At 34.4% G+C, this 16,839-nt stretch overlaps 1 non-coding gene across 1 annotated transcript; it reads right to left on the bottom strand.

The window, feature by feature from the left end:
• Positions 1-654: 654 nt before the first annotated feature.
• Positions 655-727, bottom strand: Trnat-ugu. Its single transcript has one exon. It is a non-coding gene; the product is annotated as a tRNA-Thr (tRNA).
• Between the last annotated feature and the right edge of the window lie 16,112 nt (positions 728-16,839).

Genomic DNA, 16,839 nt, shown 5'->3' with positions numbered 1-16,839 from the left:
GACAGCAAATTTTTCACGATGAGACAAATTTTGTGAATAAATTAAGCGGTGTTATAATCTCGTGTAATAAAAATAGCTGAGGGGAAAGAGTTTTAATTCGCTTAGAAAGTTTACCTGCCTCAAAATTATTATGTTACATAAAAATTCTAAACTCGGAACGGCTTAAACATTTTTAATGATCGTAACAATTAAAAAGTGTACAAAATATAATAAAACGTTGTATCGTGTTTCTCTGAAAAAAGTTACTATCGGAGACACCTTGCTTACTAAGAATTTGTTTTTTTATTAAGCCTTCCCAGTACTAATATAACAGAAATCAATTTTTATACGTTTTAGTCTTTTACTTTGCGACTGAAACGACCGTGATGATGATAGCTCCGCTATTTATTTAGTGTGAAGCGCTCAGTCGTTTCAGTTGAAGCTAATTTGAAGCGATAAAGTAAACAAGGCGGTCGTCTGCTCAGACAAATGTACGAATTGTGAATATAACTGGGATGAGCCCGTGTCAATTACGTATTGAGAAGGGTCTGCCCTGCGACAAATAGAATAGCTCCGACTCACTTCACTGACGACTTGCTGATCAATAACCACAAGAATCGAGTTATAGACATCATCAGGAGCAAACAATAAATGACCTCACGAAGGTCACATTTTTGCCCCCAGAGAGATTTGAACTCTCGACCCCTGGTTTACAAGACCAGTGCTCTAACCCCTGAGCTATGGAGGCTGTGTGTGTTCCATGAAATTCAGGCTGATGCACAAAACTATATGTGTAAATCAATCTAAAACACTTGTGCAAAGAAGAGCTATAAAATATTATGATAAAGAATATACGCATGCTGATAAATATATACTGACACTATCTTGTATGTTATTTTAAAAGATAAAACTGACTTAAAATTTGTAAGTAATTAAGAATTAAACTTCTGTAGCTCAAAAACTACTGAACCGATTTAGTTGAAACTTGCTGTATTCTCTAAGTTGAACAATACCTAGTACAACAACAAAAAATCACTTTAATAGCACATGTAGTTCCAGAGATATGCGAATACAAACAGTAAAACAATCATACATACATATTACTTACACTTTTGAAAGGCACAAATAACACATAATTTACGAAAACTGGGGTGTTATGGAAATATTACATACATACGGGTCGAAAAGATAACCTCCTTTTTTTGTAGTCGGTTAAGAATTGATAACCTCCTTTTTCTAAGTGGGCTAAAATATAAAAAAAATAATATTAGATATAACTTTATATTGGAATAGTTCACCCGGCAAACGGTGTTTTTAAGCCGTTTCGGAGAAGTTTGGCGAACATTACGTGATGCTCTCCGTCGGTTGCATTTCGTAGAGACATCTACGAACAGCACATTTGACACTCGAAGAATGTAATTGTTATATTGAAAAATACTATTCCTACACAATATAATACTACTATAATACACGAACAAAATAGTATGCTCTATTAGGGATACATTATCAAAGTTTATATTTTCACATAAAGTGAGATGATTTTACACTTGTTATAATAGACGTTTGCCTAAACGTTAACGTTATTTGGTAACATTTGTTTAGTAGCCATCCCCTTGTTTATCCTTCATGTGATAGTGACAGCTTTGTTCTATGATAGATGACTTTCTTACTCAGAAACTATGCGTGTTACGACGTGTAGGACATATTTTAATTCTAAACAGATATTTCCCGAAAGCACAAATTTCGGTCACAGTATTAACTTAACTACGTCCATTCCACAGAAAATCTATTTGTATCCATCAATATCAGTCTAGTAGTTATTAACCCTTTAAAAATTAAAGTAAATAGTTTTTAAACATATCCAAATTTTTCTTCATACTTACATAATTTTTCTATACGATATAAGAAGTTACTCTGAATTACCCTCAATTGTTAACTTCATACATTTTCCTTTATTGACCATTTTGTTGCAAAACTTTTTTTGGACACCGGGGGTGTACTTTGCCATATACGGTACGGTAAAGTAGTAGGTGGGTGAATTTCCCAAACGGCTTTTTTTTTGGCTTCGTTGAAATTGCTATTAAAAAAAGGGATTACTATTGTAAATTATTTGTTTTACTATTCAATGGTTAGCTATAGGATTGTGGCAAAAATATAATATGCCTAGGACTATTACAAAGGTAGAAATAAATAACTTAAATATCTATTTTTATCAAATCGGTGCTGTCCCTCTACTTTTTTTACAAACAAAAACGCTTACATACTAGAAAATATGAATAATTTAAGTGTATAACTTATATTATTTCGTAGAATATTAGTTAATATATTATTATATACCATATTTTATTATATAATTAACGATTATAGTTACTTAGAGGCACAAATGTACTTGTCCTGAGAATTTTCCTCATATCGCTGGATAAAAGAAATTTGAGCATTACTTTTCATCGACGAGTCGGACAGTCTCCCCACCCCAATTTTAATTTACTCCTTAGTGTGTGCTTCCACGCAGTCAAGACAGATTTGCGTCAAACCGCTGCATATTCGTGCCAACAATATAAGTATGCCATTAAAATGTTCTCGGGTAATTATTTTATAATATCGGTGATTGAATTTTTTAAATGTAATTAATAGTTTTAAAATTGTTGTTTGGTTCTAATGAATGTATTAAGTGGTTAAGCTTCATTATCTGTAACCAAGTTTATCCTAGATATAATGCATTTTTTATAATTTCCTAAAAAGTGCGTTTTTTCGCACGTCGCTGCTCTCATTGGTGGTGGTGTAATCGGTGGTCATTTCAACCACCGATATGATAAATTATAAGAAAAAACGAATCGGTGTCTTAAATCTAATATTGGTGTTTAGAATCATGACCAACGCACAGTTTTGTCACATCGGTGGATTGCTTTATCATATCGGTTGATAATTTTACCATATCGGTGAATTGTTTTATCATATCGGTTGATCTAGTGGTATTTTAAAGAAAATACAAATGCGCATGATAGTAAAAATAAATGGATGTTAGGATGTTTGTGCCATTTAAAGTTTTTATTTTATTTTTCTTTTCACATTTAGTTCATTTTAATAAAGACAACGATGATATTTTTTTTATTATTCTATATCCCTACATCAAATGATTGGATTTCCCAAACCACTTTTTTGCGCGGCAAGGCTGAAAACTATCTTATTTTTTCAAGATATCGTCTTCATTTTTGATTTTAAAAGTAAAACAATCTTTATCCTATCTTTATTTTTTTTTAAATAATAATTATTTTCGAAGAAAATAAACATAAATAGGCGATTTCCAATTTTGGTAGCTTGTCGCCGAACAATTTTACTCAATATCTAGACCGATTAACAGAAAACTTGATACTGGATTAGATTTTTATTTTTATGTAGTCGTTTTATATAGTTGACATAATAATATATCAATTTTATTGTGCTAACTTCTGTAGTTGAGTTTTTATGACACAGCTTAGGTCTGTCGCGGAGAATTTTTAAATTTTGGTGGGATTTACGGAACGTTGTTTCTAAAAAATACCATTGATCGCTTAAGCATAAAAAATACGCCATTTACTTACACTTAAGCATAAAAAATACGTCATTTACTAAACTAGTAAGCGTGTGGCTGAATTACATTCAGCCACACGCTAACTAGTTTAGGAGGTGGCTGTGGGCTGGGTCGTACCAGTTTCCAGCCAGAAATGAAAGAAAACCGTTTTATCACAAAACCTCCGATTTTATGCAATTTAGGTGTACTTAAATTATCCTACTTGTGGCAATAATATCATGTTGTTATTTTGAATATCGGTAGAGTTTTGGTTTGTTTAAAGTTAACTTTAGTGCACGTAGTTTTTTAAATGATTATTTTTCTCGCAAATTCTAATTTTGGTGGGTAAGAGGGTGTGTAAAACATTATTTTTACAAAATACCATTGATTCTTGAAGCATAAAAAATACGCCATTCACTTCGTTCTGTCATAAGCTAACTTGTCTAGGTGGTGCTTGTCGTACCAGTTTAATAAGTAAGTAAGTAGTAAACACCTAATCTCCAATTTTGGTGGAAACAAAAAATTCCATCAAAATTATATAAAAATGCAAGTTGTTGAAATCCACTCAAATATTGTAAAACATTTTTAAAATATTTTAATTTTATTTTAAGTACTCTATTCTGGATGCATAAATATAATATTATAAAGGTAATATTATCATATCGCTGGATTAGTATGTCATTTCGGTGGTTTAGCTTATCATATCGGTGGAAACCAGAATTCAAACTGAATTTTCTCCTTAGTCTTAAACGATACGTTAATGATATTAAATTTGGTAATATTTTGTATCCTAAAGAATACATACAACCTGAAAAGTATATAAAATATGTATAAATAAAAAAGTTCACCGATATGATAAAAAAAAGGTCATTTGTTGAAATTCACCCAGGTACAGTACTCCCAAATTAATAATGTGCATGGAAATCTTCACTAATTGTTGTAAACACGAAAACACCCGAATCTATGAAACTTGCATTTTGCACCTTGTTTAAAGGAAATAGAAGTAAAATATATCATATAGCCGATGGCTGTTCGCTGTCGCTAACTCATCCGGGTAGCCATCACGGCGTTACCATGGTAACGTCCAAGCAACGTCAGGTGCCTCTACGTCGCTGCAAAGTGCTGTTTTTCTTAGATAAGTTTAAAACAGCGCTTGCCGCAAAATAACGAAAATTTCTATGCGCATTATCACTTTGGGAGCACTGTACTAAGTCTTCTTTATAATTTTCAGCATCGTTTTACTATATCATCAGGTTCAAAGTCTAGTCAAAGTCTAAGTAAAAGTCAATACAGTCTAGGATTCAAGTCAGTCGATTCCGTAAAGTGGGAGCGTTACGCTTTACTGAAACTTTCGATGGAGTTTTGGAGGGCACACAAAAAAGCACGTTTTTGGATATTGCAACACTTTCCTTCACTTGTGCATGTTATTGAATAACTAATTTCCTACCAATAATACACATATAAAAATTTATGGAATATAATACAATAACACAACATCACTCTGTCACATTCCCGGCTAAACTCGTTGCAAAACTTACCAAAATTACATTAAATACAAAGAAAAAGGTTCGATGCACTTTTCCGAACAACGATCCCCAATACATGCGGAATAAAAACAAGGCTCACCCTCTTTTTTTACAACCACGCCTCACGGTAAATAAACCGGTGATTTATTATTATCAGATAAATTATACCGGGGGTATGATGAAATCGACCTAAGCCCATTATTTATTGAAGATATTTTTATGGCGTGTTAAGGAATGGAACTAAAATCCCTTGAAAAGTCAAGGGTAAAAGTGTCTTAATCGTATATATTTTGTTAGAAAATTGCTTTAGCAAAAAACTTTTACATAAATGCGACTAGTTTTCATCAAAACCAACTTCAATAAAAGTTTTTGATTTTGCCCATCGTAACATTTTTTTAAATCTCCCTACTCAATACTCATTCTATTTGGGATGCTTCATTACACATCTATTACTGTTATCTAATATTTTTTTGTAATCAATAGAATAATAAAAGTGAAATTGAATGAAAATTGAATACGAGTATTTCAGCATTGGAATAACTTAAAATCGAAAGTGAATTTGCATAAAATTATTTAACTCTGCAGTAGCTAGTGTGCGCTCGATCTTCTATTAGCCGTCTAAAGTATGGTTTGATATCCTGTAACAAAATGACGATCCAGCAGAACCGCTGGCAATTCCATTAGACTGTAAATAAATTCATTTCAATCCGAAGTTTCTTTACTCCGTAGATCTCTCGATTTAAGTCTTCAGAATTTTATAAAAATGCACCAGCCATCCAATTAGAGTGAAAACTAAAAAGTGATACCCTTCTACTGTTTTAACTCTACAAACTCCTTCATCAGCTAAGTGTTCGATGTATTTAAAACCGGGTCCAGACAAGTGTAACGTTTAATGTAAGATTACGTGTAATCTTACATTACAGGTTACGTTTCGTTACGGACGGCACTGCGAGCGCCTTTGTTCTCGCGCGAATAACCGACAGCCGATGGATCAACCCCGAGCGTTACATGTGATGCTCGTAGTGCCGTCCACACGTAGAATTCGTGTTACATTACACGGTGGATTACATTGCACGTTACACTCGTCTGGACCCGGCTTTAGATATATAGGTAGTAACAATGCTGACGTAGAGAATGCATTAAACGTATTTTATCTTCGCTAAATATGTATGTCCATGTAGTACAAAAGATAATGAACATATTTTTTGTGTTACAATATTATAATATCAGTACTTAATTAAAAAAAAACCGATAAAAAATAAGGTAAGTACCGATGTTTTTTTTAAACTCGACGTGATGTGACCTTCCCGTCAACAGCTAGCTTCAATATGTCTATAATATACTTGAACCGAAATGGTTAAAAAATAAGCAATATTAGGTATTACACGCCATTTTTTCCCGTTCCGGTTCACAAAAAAGGGTCAACAGTAAAAAGTATGAATTGGAGTCATTAATATCGCTGCAAAGCCTGATAATAATTATATCATTTAGGTGGAGCCGGGAGGAGGCAGTAAATTAACCCCGCGGTGGCTACATTATCTCGTTTCCAGCAGAGTTGCGGTCGCGGCGACCCCGCACCGGTCGCTTCGACCCCACGCTGAGCATCGGGAAACAATATGTCAGATAGTGCGCCTCGATTTCAGAAATTTGTGTTTAATAACTAGATATTACTATTAGATAATTTATACTATTGGATTTTTTATAGATGCCGTATTATGTAATTCATGCTCGGATTGTGTTTATAATGCTATTCATATTTTATTACAGTAAAGTGGATAGGATCGCAGATATTATGAATCCACCAAAGATCATGTTGCATTTATCATTAACAATTTTTGGCGCGGTTGCATGAAATTAACCTTGATCCACTATTATAGTTCAAATAACACGTTTTGTTTTAACATTTAAGAATAAGGTTTTTACACAAAAGTAAAATAAGTTCAAATCTAAAACAGATTCCATTTATTTCATTGTATATTTTGGCGAACAAACTTTGATAAATTGCAGCAAAATATATTTAATAGAACGACTTAAAACAAAATATTACCTCGTTGAAAAATACTACAAAGTCGAGAGAATAAGGAAGAAAATAATACTGTACAGGCATTAAAAACTTCTACCGACAAATATAATAAGACAAGGACTGTTTGACCTACTTGAGTTTATTAGCAAGAATCCTTGTTAGGAGGCTAATGTTTCTTCTATTGTGCAATAAAAAACTTAACAACTCCGTCTTCTCTTGAGTTCTTTTCGCAGCGAATAATTATTTAAGTCTGCTAAATAAGGAACTGGTTTTAGAAAGTGTTACAGTTGTTTATTGATCCAGGTTACTGACTTTAGACTGCAACTTGTGATGTTGGTAGGTTTTTAAGTATTTAAATAAATTTCGAGTGCAAATCATATTGTATGTATTAATCCTCTATCTACCATTTCAATAATTGAAAAACTAAAAACCGTTTAACTTCCGAGAAAATCTGAAACCGGCTAACATTTCATGAAACACATTTTAATCGGAAACTAATGTAAAACATCGAGCTGACGATAAAAGGGTAAAAATATATAAAACTTTTAGCAAATTGAAGCACACTTTTATGTCCGATTGCCAACGTGCCCGCCCGTACAAATTACCAAACATTTGCTATGAAATTTCGGTTTATCGATAACGGAAGCGGGAAAGATTAACTTCGGCACGAATCTCTCATAAACGTGGCGGGCCGGCGATAAGATCGCGGGTGCGGGGCGTCGCCGCTGACTATTTGAATATTGTATGCAATTGACACGACAACTGACCAACCACTTATTAGGCTTGCTTGGATTTTGTGCTTATTGTAGTTTTAATGAATGCGATGGCAAGTTTTTATTTTTTTATTTTTATGTTATTGTATATGATTTCTAAATTAAAGATAACCTATGACTATTATGTGTATAACTTCGTTATTATCTGACCAGCCCTAGTAGACAAGTGGCAAGCGATTATCGTAAACGCTAACACAATGTACCTATGCGATTTGACATAAGCCATCGTTTCGCTAGCGAATACTAATGGCAAATCCCATGCATTTTGTGGCGTTGGCGTTTACGATAATCGCTTGCCGCTTGTCTAGGTCCTCTCACCCTCTGGACCTCATAGCAGAAATACTTTAACGCAAAAATACGCAACGAATCGAAAATGTCGTCGATTTCGATCAAATAGTCATATTATAAAGTCTCTTTTTGATAAATATAATTTTAATTATACTCATTGCCTGTGTTTTCACTTTTTTTTTTTTTTTTTTTTTATGAAATAAGGGGGCAAACGAGCAAACGGGTAACCTGATGGAAAGCAACTTCCGTCGCCCATGGACACTCGTAGCATCAGAAGAGCTGAAAGTGCGTTGCCGGCCTTTTAAGAGGGAACAGGGTAATAGGGGAGGGTAAGGATGGGAAGGGAAGGAAATAGGGGAGGGTAGGGAAGGGAATAGGGTAGGGGATTGGGCCTCCGGTAAACTCACTCACTCGGCGAAACACAGCGCAAGCACCGGAGAAATACCACGTTCTCACAGAAAACCGGCGGTTTTCTGTGAGAACGTGGTATTTCTCCGGTCGAGCCGGCCCATTCGTGCCGAAGCATGGCTCTCCCACGTATATATATATACTTACAATATCTACTGTAGTATTCATGAAATTAATAAAGTCGTCAAATTATGATCATTTATTTTGTGGAATACTAAAAATGTTGAAATAGTATTACACATCACACATTGTTCTTGAAAGATACAAATATTCTGATATTGCAAATCTCGTCCTAACTATTTTCAAACAGTAAACCAGCTGTTGCGTGTTCAGGTAAATAATTAGTATTGTTATATATTATGTCACGTGTAAATTATTGTACTTGAATTATTCGAGGTGCCACGGTTTAATGGAGCCCATCAAAAGCTTACTCGAATACTAAATGCTAATACGACGTTGGGCGGATATGCAAATCGCACAAATACATGCAAAAAGTCTGCCCACTCGACATCGATACATGTTTAATATCGAGCTCATGATGATTAATAAACCGTGGACTAAAGAAAAATGTTATGTAGGTATTCAAGTAAAAACTACAAAAATGCCTTTTAAATTTTATGTCAATTCAGACTTAGGATTTAAGTATGAGCTAAAGTGACCGTGCTGCCTCAATCTGTAAAGCCTTAATCTCTTTTGCCACATCAATTTTAGATGGGCGGACACTTTGAAGTAACAATCTTAAACTGATAACGTCGAGTCCTCTCACAGCAACCTCGATAAATTCTACTCCATAACTCTGTAAGTCCGAAAATACCGCATACTTTTATAACAACACCTCAACATGTGGGGCGTAATATCAAAATGAAGCGTAAAATCGCGAATTAGCCGCGCGAACGATTTGACTAGTTTTAACGAGAACTTTGGTACGGTCAGCGCGCTAATTCCGTTCACAGTAATTAATACGTACCTTGTATCGTTACCTGGGGCGCCGGGCGCGGGCCAGTCCGCCGCGCGCCGTCACGGGGGGCGCACGTGTTCTGTGCTCCGCCCCGGCCTCAACTCTCACGTAACTTTGTGCCGAATTATGCACTCGCCGTTAACCGAGTGCCAACGACAGATTGTGTGATGACATAAAAGGATGCTTTGCAATGCGCGCTTTACTAGGTTAGTATTTAAGGCAGATCCTGTAGTTTGTTGAGTATCTAAAAGCATTTGGTGTTGTGATATAGTTTTGCTTATGTTATTAATTATAATTAGTAGTTGATGCGCATTTGTGATAACGTGCAAGTTATAAAGTATTTAATTTACTGTACATCGTAAAGTATAATTAAATACTAAATGAAAGAGTTCTTTTATATTTTTGCTGTTTCAATTAATACTTATATTTGAATAATGCATAATGTGCATGATTAGATGTTTTATTGCCTATGCAATATGCATGATAAGATGTTGTTTTTTTTTCATAATAAATGTTTTGCTTCCTGCCTCACCGGCAGCGATTTCTGAGTCTTTCTTTTTAAATCTGTAACTTCTAAAGTCTAAGGCAGTGCGAAGCAACTATGCCGTAGCCCGTAGCACTTTGTAGCGCTGCTACGCCCGCGCTTCGTAGCGCACCGTAGCTCCACTATGAAAGGCTACGGCGCGCGTTGGCGCTACGATGCTACGCCGCTTTCGGCCGAGCGGTAGATTCTAGTATCTACTCAGGGTCGGTTTCACCACTTTCTGATAAAGTGCCGAATAGGCTCGTCATAAGTTTTTTTGATAGATTCTCCATACTTGATATGTCAAGTTAATTGTTGGATAGCCTATTCGACACTAATCAGACGGTGGTGAAACAGGCTAGCCCACTTTAGGGCTAGCTAGTTTCACCACCTTCTTTACCTTTTTTCTTGACCTGTGGAAAGCTAAAGGTAGATTTTAGAATATACTAAAATTTACCGCTATCTAAAAAAACTGACGTAGTTATATTTAGTCATAGTCAATTTATTGTAATAATTAGGTATGACATCTCGATCGTTACGTTTTGTGTTTTGTTTATAATATTGAGCCTGTTTTTTTGGAAGCTGAATTGCTAGCTTAAAATCTTTTAAAGCTTTTTTTGTTGACGTTACGTTAAAAAAGTTTCCCTTTATATTTCCCAACTTTTTAGACGGATGAAATATTAATTAAAAACCTCTACCATCAAAGGCAGGCATCATGTTACAAAAAGGTTTATCAATATTGTAATAAATGTATAATTTATCGAACTTCCTATCAAAATAAAGGTTTGATTTTACTTTTAATAACTGTTTACTGCTACCCGCCATTTTTTTTTATTTTTGCAAAATTTGTATTGTTGTGTTTGTTTACCTGTTTTATTCTTTACGAGCTTTTGCCTGCGGCTTCACTCGCGTTAGCATGTATTATTATATACAAACTTTCATCCCCTATTTTGACCCCTTGTGGGTTGAATTGATCAAAATCCTTTCTTAGCGGATGACTACGTCATAATATCTACCTGCATGCCAAATTTCAGCCCGATCCGTCCAGTTGTTTGCTGTGCGTTGATAGATCACTATGTCAGTCACCTTTGAGTTTTATATAATATATATAGATTATCACCATGCCAAACATTCCAATCGGTTTAGCGGCTTAGACATCAACTGGTAACAGACGTACACATTCTCGCATTTTTAATATTAGTATCGATAGTGGGCGTGAGTATGCCGCTCCCGGTTATTGAATACAAAATATTTTCTCCACGTTGCAATACTTGAGAAGGAAAATCTTTAGCGTGAATTTACGAGAAAATAAAGTTTTATAACACTATATAGTCAAACACTTCGTTGTATGCGTGTTGGCTTATTACAGCTGCCTTTCTAGATGCATTTTAATAAAAATATCTATTACAAGCTTCGTGTTTTACATTAATTTTTTTCATAGAGTTTTTTATTTATTTTACACTACAATATGACTCTTGAACTTTGTATCTCTTCCCTCCTAATATATCTTTACTGATAAAGTTAATATATCTGGCGGAATAGAGCAACAATCTCGAGCTGTCAAACGACACCGAAATTGGTTTACGTCTGTGTGTAAAAATATGTGTACGTAATACGTATACACTTGCACAAGCATAATTAATATGAATTCTATGATATTAAATTGTCAACGTGCCGATAAGTGCAGACTGGACGTCAAAAAAAGAGTTCTGCTGTCATGTATCACACGTCTCTTTTTACCACGCAGTGTTACTGATAGTGACATCTCGCTTGCTCAGGCCTTTGTTTCCCTATTCCGCTATTAACTTTATGCTTGGACTTCTACGATTTAAAGACTAAAATCAGCTAAATCGGTTCAGCCGTTTTCGAGTGCTACTAAAACTAGCAAATTGAAAATCCATTTTTACTTACATAGATTATATACTGATCTAACATATTACACATACATTTTCCGTCAACAAAGAGCGGAAAAGTACTTACGTTACATAAGAAACATTGCTTCCATAAGTGGTTAGTCAATTTTCTACCGACACGAGTGAGTCAAGTGGGAGGATAAATATATAGCGTTCTCGGGGACCACATCAATAAAGTGAAAGCAATATAAGAATAAAGTTAACCCTCAAATATCGAGGAAGACGATATAACACGATTTGTGTAGTAGTCCGCAAACTTTGTATTTGCTTTTCAAAATCAATGACCCAAGAAAGTTAAGGTACAATACACACAACAAATTGTTGTGTATGAAAGGTGTTTGGTTATTGTAGCTATAAATATTTTAATTACAAAACGCTCTGAAAGATTTCATGTTATCAAAATACTGAATTAAAAAGTGTAATTGCTTGTAATAAACATTACTTTTGATCGATTTGATCAACGGTTTTACTTTTTTAATGAAATGTAGTATTGAGATACTTTAAGTAAGATAGTTTTCTCTACGAAAAAATTATCGGTTTCCAGGCGAATAACAAACAGCGCAGACGAAGTTAGGAGCAACGTGTTATAGCAAAATTACGTAAGCAGTCAACCTTGCCAGTCATCAGAATTGTTAATTTTACTATCGTAACCATAAAGTTAATATACCTAGCGGAATAGAACAACAATCTCGAGCTGTCAAACGAAACGGAAATTGGTTTCATCTGTGTGTAAAAATATGTGTACGTATACACTTACACAAGCATGATTGAACATGATTTCTATGAGATTAAATTGTCAACGTGCGGCACGTACCGACTGGACGTCAAAAAAAGAGTGCTGCTGTCATGTGTCACACGTCTCTTTTTACCACGCAGTGTTACTGATAGTGACATCTCTCTTGCTCAGGCCTTTGTTTCTCTATTCCGCTAGGTATATTAACTTTATGGTCGTAACACGCTGTAGTGACATAATATAATATCAAGATGCGTACTTAATACGATCCTAATGGCTTTTAAATTACCACCATGCTTTATATTTTGATAATAATCGCTCGTGTAACTAGCCTTGTTATAACACAACTAACGATCAATATATGTAAACTAGCTGTTGCCCGCGACTTCGTCCGCGTGGACTTCAGTTTATAGCGCGCGATGTCAACAAAATTGGTGTCAAAAGCTTTTATAAAAAAACCCTGGTACCCATTAAATCAATACAGCTGTGCAGTGTGCAAACAATAAGTACTTCATTTTTGTATGTTAAACTTTATATATTATGGCAAATTTTAAAGCTTATTTAGCCCCCCAATTACACAACTTTACCCATAAACTATTTATCATTGATAGGTTTAGCCCCAATTTCACCAACGTCTGTTAGTGTTAACAGCTTGTTAAAATATCCTGTCTTCTCTTTCATTCATATGAAAAACGAAACAGCTAACGTGATACTAATTCGAGCATTAACTTTAACAGTCGTTGGTTTAAATTTGGTATTAAGGTTACGTCACTGCCTGCACAGATAAAGTACTGAGTTATTTAATACCGTAGAATAGATATAACAATCGAAAAAAATCGAGACTTAAATGTAAGATGATACCACCTCTTATAGAAAGACTTTTGAGCAAGCGTCAGCGCGATGTAGAAGACGCACGGCGCCATCTATTATGAATTTTTTGAACAAATTTACGACCCTTACAACCCTTTTTTCCAGTAAAAAAGTAGCCTATGTCCTTTCTCAGGCTTTAGACTATCAGTATACAAAATTTCATTACAATCGGTTCGGTAGTTTTGGCGTTTGGCGTGAAAGCGAGACTGACAGACAGAGATACTTTCGCATTCATAATATTAGTACAGATTATGTGCACACTGCACAGCTGTTTTTGGGTATTTTGATTAATTAAGAGGATTCCACACCGCCCTTTTTTCCATACAAACATTGTCCCCTGTTTCCTCCCTGGATAATGCTAGTAGAGTTATATTTTTTTTCCTGAATATCTACGGCCACTAATACAATGTCCCTATGTTTTATTTTTTTTTTCATAATTTAATTATTAAATAAGATATGAACGTTCAAAAACCCAAAAAAATGGCCAGATTTTCCACTGTGTTCAAACGTCCAGAAAACAGATTTGGCTAGATTATACAAAAAAAGCAAAACATAGGAACACAGCTCAAGCCTTTTTTTAATCTTTAATGAAAAAAGTACTTAAATCGGTTAAGTTTTGGAGAAGGAATCAGGGGACAACGAATCGTTGATTTTCTGGATTTTCTGCAGTTGTCTCTATCGCGTTCTGCGGTATAGGCTTGAGGTAAGGGAGACAGCTATAGATATTACACGTACTTTTTTTTCATTTCTCTAGCCGCTGTTGTATCCTCTTAAGGGCCGCGCTACACCGGAATGGCAGCGGCGAGGCAAGCACTTTCAGCGCTGCCATTCCGGTGTAGCGCGCTGCGCGGCCCTAAGAGGGGTACCACTTACCAGGGTTTTAAAAAGTTTTTACATTTGACACACATTTTGTTGACACCGCGCGCTATAAACTAAAGTCCACGCGGACGAAGTCGCGGGCAACAGCTAGTTATGAATAAAAACAATAATATATAATAAAGTAGGTATGATTAGTTCTGTTATAATAATGAAGTAAAAAAATAAAGCGCCATCTGTTTTCATATATTAGAATTAAAATGTTGATTGCTGATTGCATTGATATATTTTCTGGATGGAATATAGGCCAACACAACACACTCGAACTCCTTAGAAATGCAGTAGGAGTTCTATAAGATAAGATAGATTGATTATTATTATAGCAAGTGATAACATTATTAAACATAATATTCTAACGTATTAAAAACTATAAACAAAAACATAACAACTAATAAGTATGATTAGTTCTATGTTACAACGAAGTAAAAAAAAGCGCCATCTGTTGAATCGCATTAGAACTAAAATGTTCATTGCATCGCGTCGATATATTTCTGGATTTTTTATAATATTATACATAAAATATATTTAAGATTTTTGAAATATTATTTTAATACACATCCAAGACCCAGGAACATTAAAAACTTTTTGTTCCGCCTGCGGGACTCGAACCCAGGACCCCCGGGATGAGCGCTGGTCACGCGCAATGCGAGGTAATTTTCATCGATATTTTCATGGAAATAAGATATTTTCCCACATCAAAATGTAGCCTATGTCCTTTCTCAGACTCTAGAATAACTGTGTACAAAATTTCATTGCAATCTATTCAGTAGTTTTGGCGTGAAAGCGAGACAGACAGGCAGACAGACAGAGAGACAGACAGAGATACTTTCGCAGTATATTTCGCAGTATTTATAAGTCGCGGGCAACAGCTAGTTATGAATAAAAACAATAATATATAATAAAGTAGGTATGATTAGATCTGTTATAATAATGAAGTAAAAAAATAAAGCGCCATCTGTTTTCATATATTAGAATTAAAATGTTGATTGCTGATTGCATTGATATATTTTCTGGATGGAATATACCTAGGCCAACACAACACACTCGAACTCCTTAGAAATGCAGTAGGAGTTCTATAAGATAAGATAGATTGATTATTATTATAGCAAGTGATAATATTATTAAACTTAATATTCTAACGTATTAAAAACTATAAACAAAAACATAATAACTAATAAGTATGATTAGTTCTATGTAACAACGAAGTAAAAAAAGCGCCATCTGTTGAATCGCATTAGAACTAAAATGTTCATTGCATCGCGTCGATATATTTCTGGATTTTTTATAATATTATACATAAAATATATTTAAGATTTTTGAAATATTATTTTAATACACATCCAAGACCCAGGAACATTGAAAACTTTTTGTTCCGCCTGCGGGACTCGAACCCAGGACCCCCGGGATGAGCGCTGGCCACGCGCAATGCGAAGTAATTTTCATCGATATTTTCATGGAAATAAGATATTTTCCCACATCAAAATGTAGCCTATGTCCTTTCTCAGACTCTAGAATAACTATGTACAAAATTTCATTGCAATCGGTTCAGTAGTTTTGGCGTGAAAGCGAGACAGACAGACAGACAGACAGACAGACAGACAGACAGACAGAGATACTTTCGCATTTATAATATTAGTATAGATTACTTTTTTGGTTTTCGTCGAGAATTTAACGAATCTTGATATGAATTTCCTTTGCTCTTGTTTATTTACAATTTTATTATAATCTATATTCTATACTAATATTATAAATGCGAAAGTGAGTGTATCTGTTTGTCTGTCTGTTACCTCTTCACGCCCAAACCGATTCTGCTGAAATTGAGTATGGAGATACTTTTGTCACGGGAAAGAATACTTTTTATCCCAAAAAATTAACGCTTCCCGCCGCCCCCGTGATTAACAAATTTTAGCGCAACAGAGTTTCCGCCATCATCTAGTGGTTTATAATTTTCTTATTGAAATATAAATTAGTAGAAATTTTAAAATTGTTTCATTGTTTTATATAATATACAACGTGACATTTTAGTGGTTGTTTTCCCGCTGCAGAACGATTTACTTTTATTTTTTGACAATAAAAAATATTTTGTATGACGTACTTTATACCAATAGGCGCGAGCGGCTATAACCCGGCCGATTTTTTTTTATTTTTATTTATTTATTTTTTTATTTATTTATGATTTGAATAAAAAAAACTTCTCTTCTCAAATCTATTGTACTAGTAAGATATAATTATTTTACTGCGGGAAAACAACCATTAAAATTTCACGCAATATTTCACAACTTGATAAATATTATATTTTAATATCATGTTACAGTTTGCAGGTTTTTTTATTATTTTAATATTTTTTTTATTCTGGTCACTTAGTTAAATTTGTTTTATAGGCCAGTCATTAAAGCCAAAACCTGAAAGAAAGTAGTAA

Source organism: Aricia agestis, chromosome 4, assembly GCF_905147365.1.
Source record: "Aricia agestis chromosome 4, ilAriAges1.1, whole genome shotgun sequence".
Taxonomy (NCBI): Eukaryota; Metazoa; Arthropoda; class Insecta; order Lepidoptera; family Lycaenidae; genus Aricia; species Aricia agestis.
This window is presented reverse-complemented; position numbering and strand designations above follow the sequence as displayed.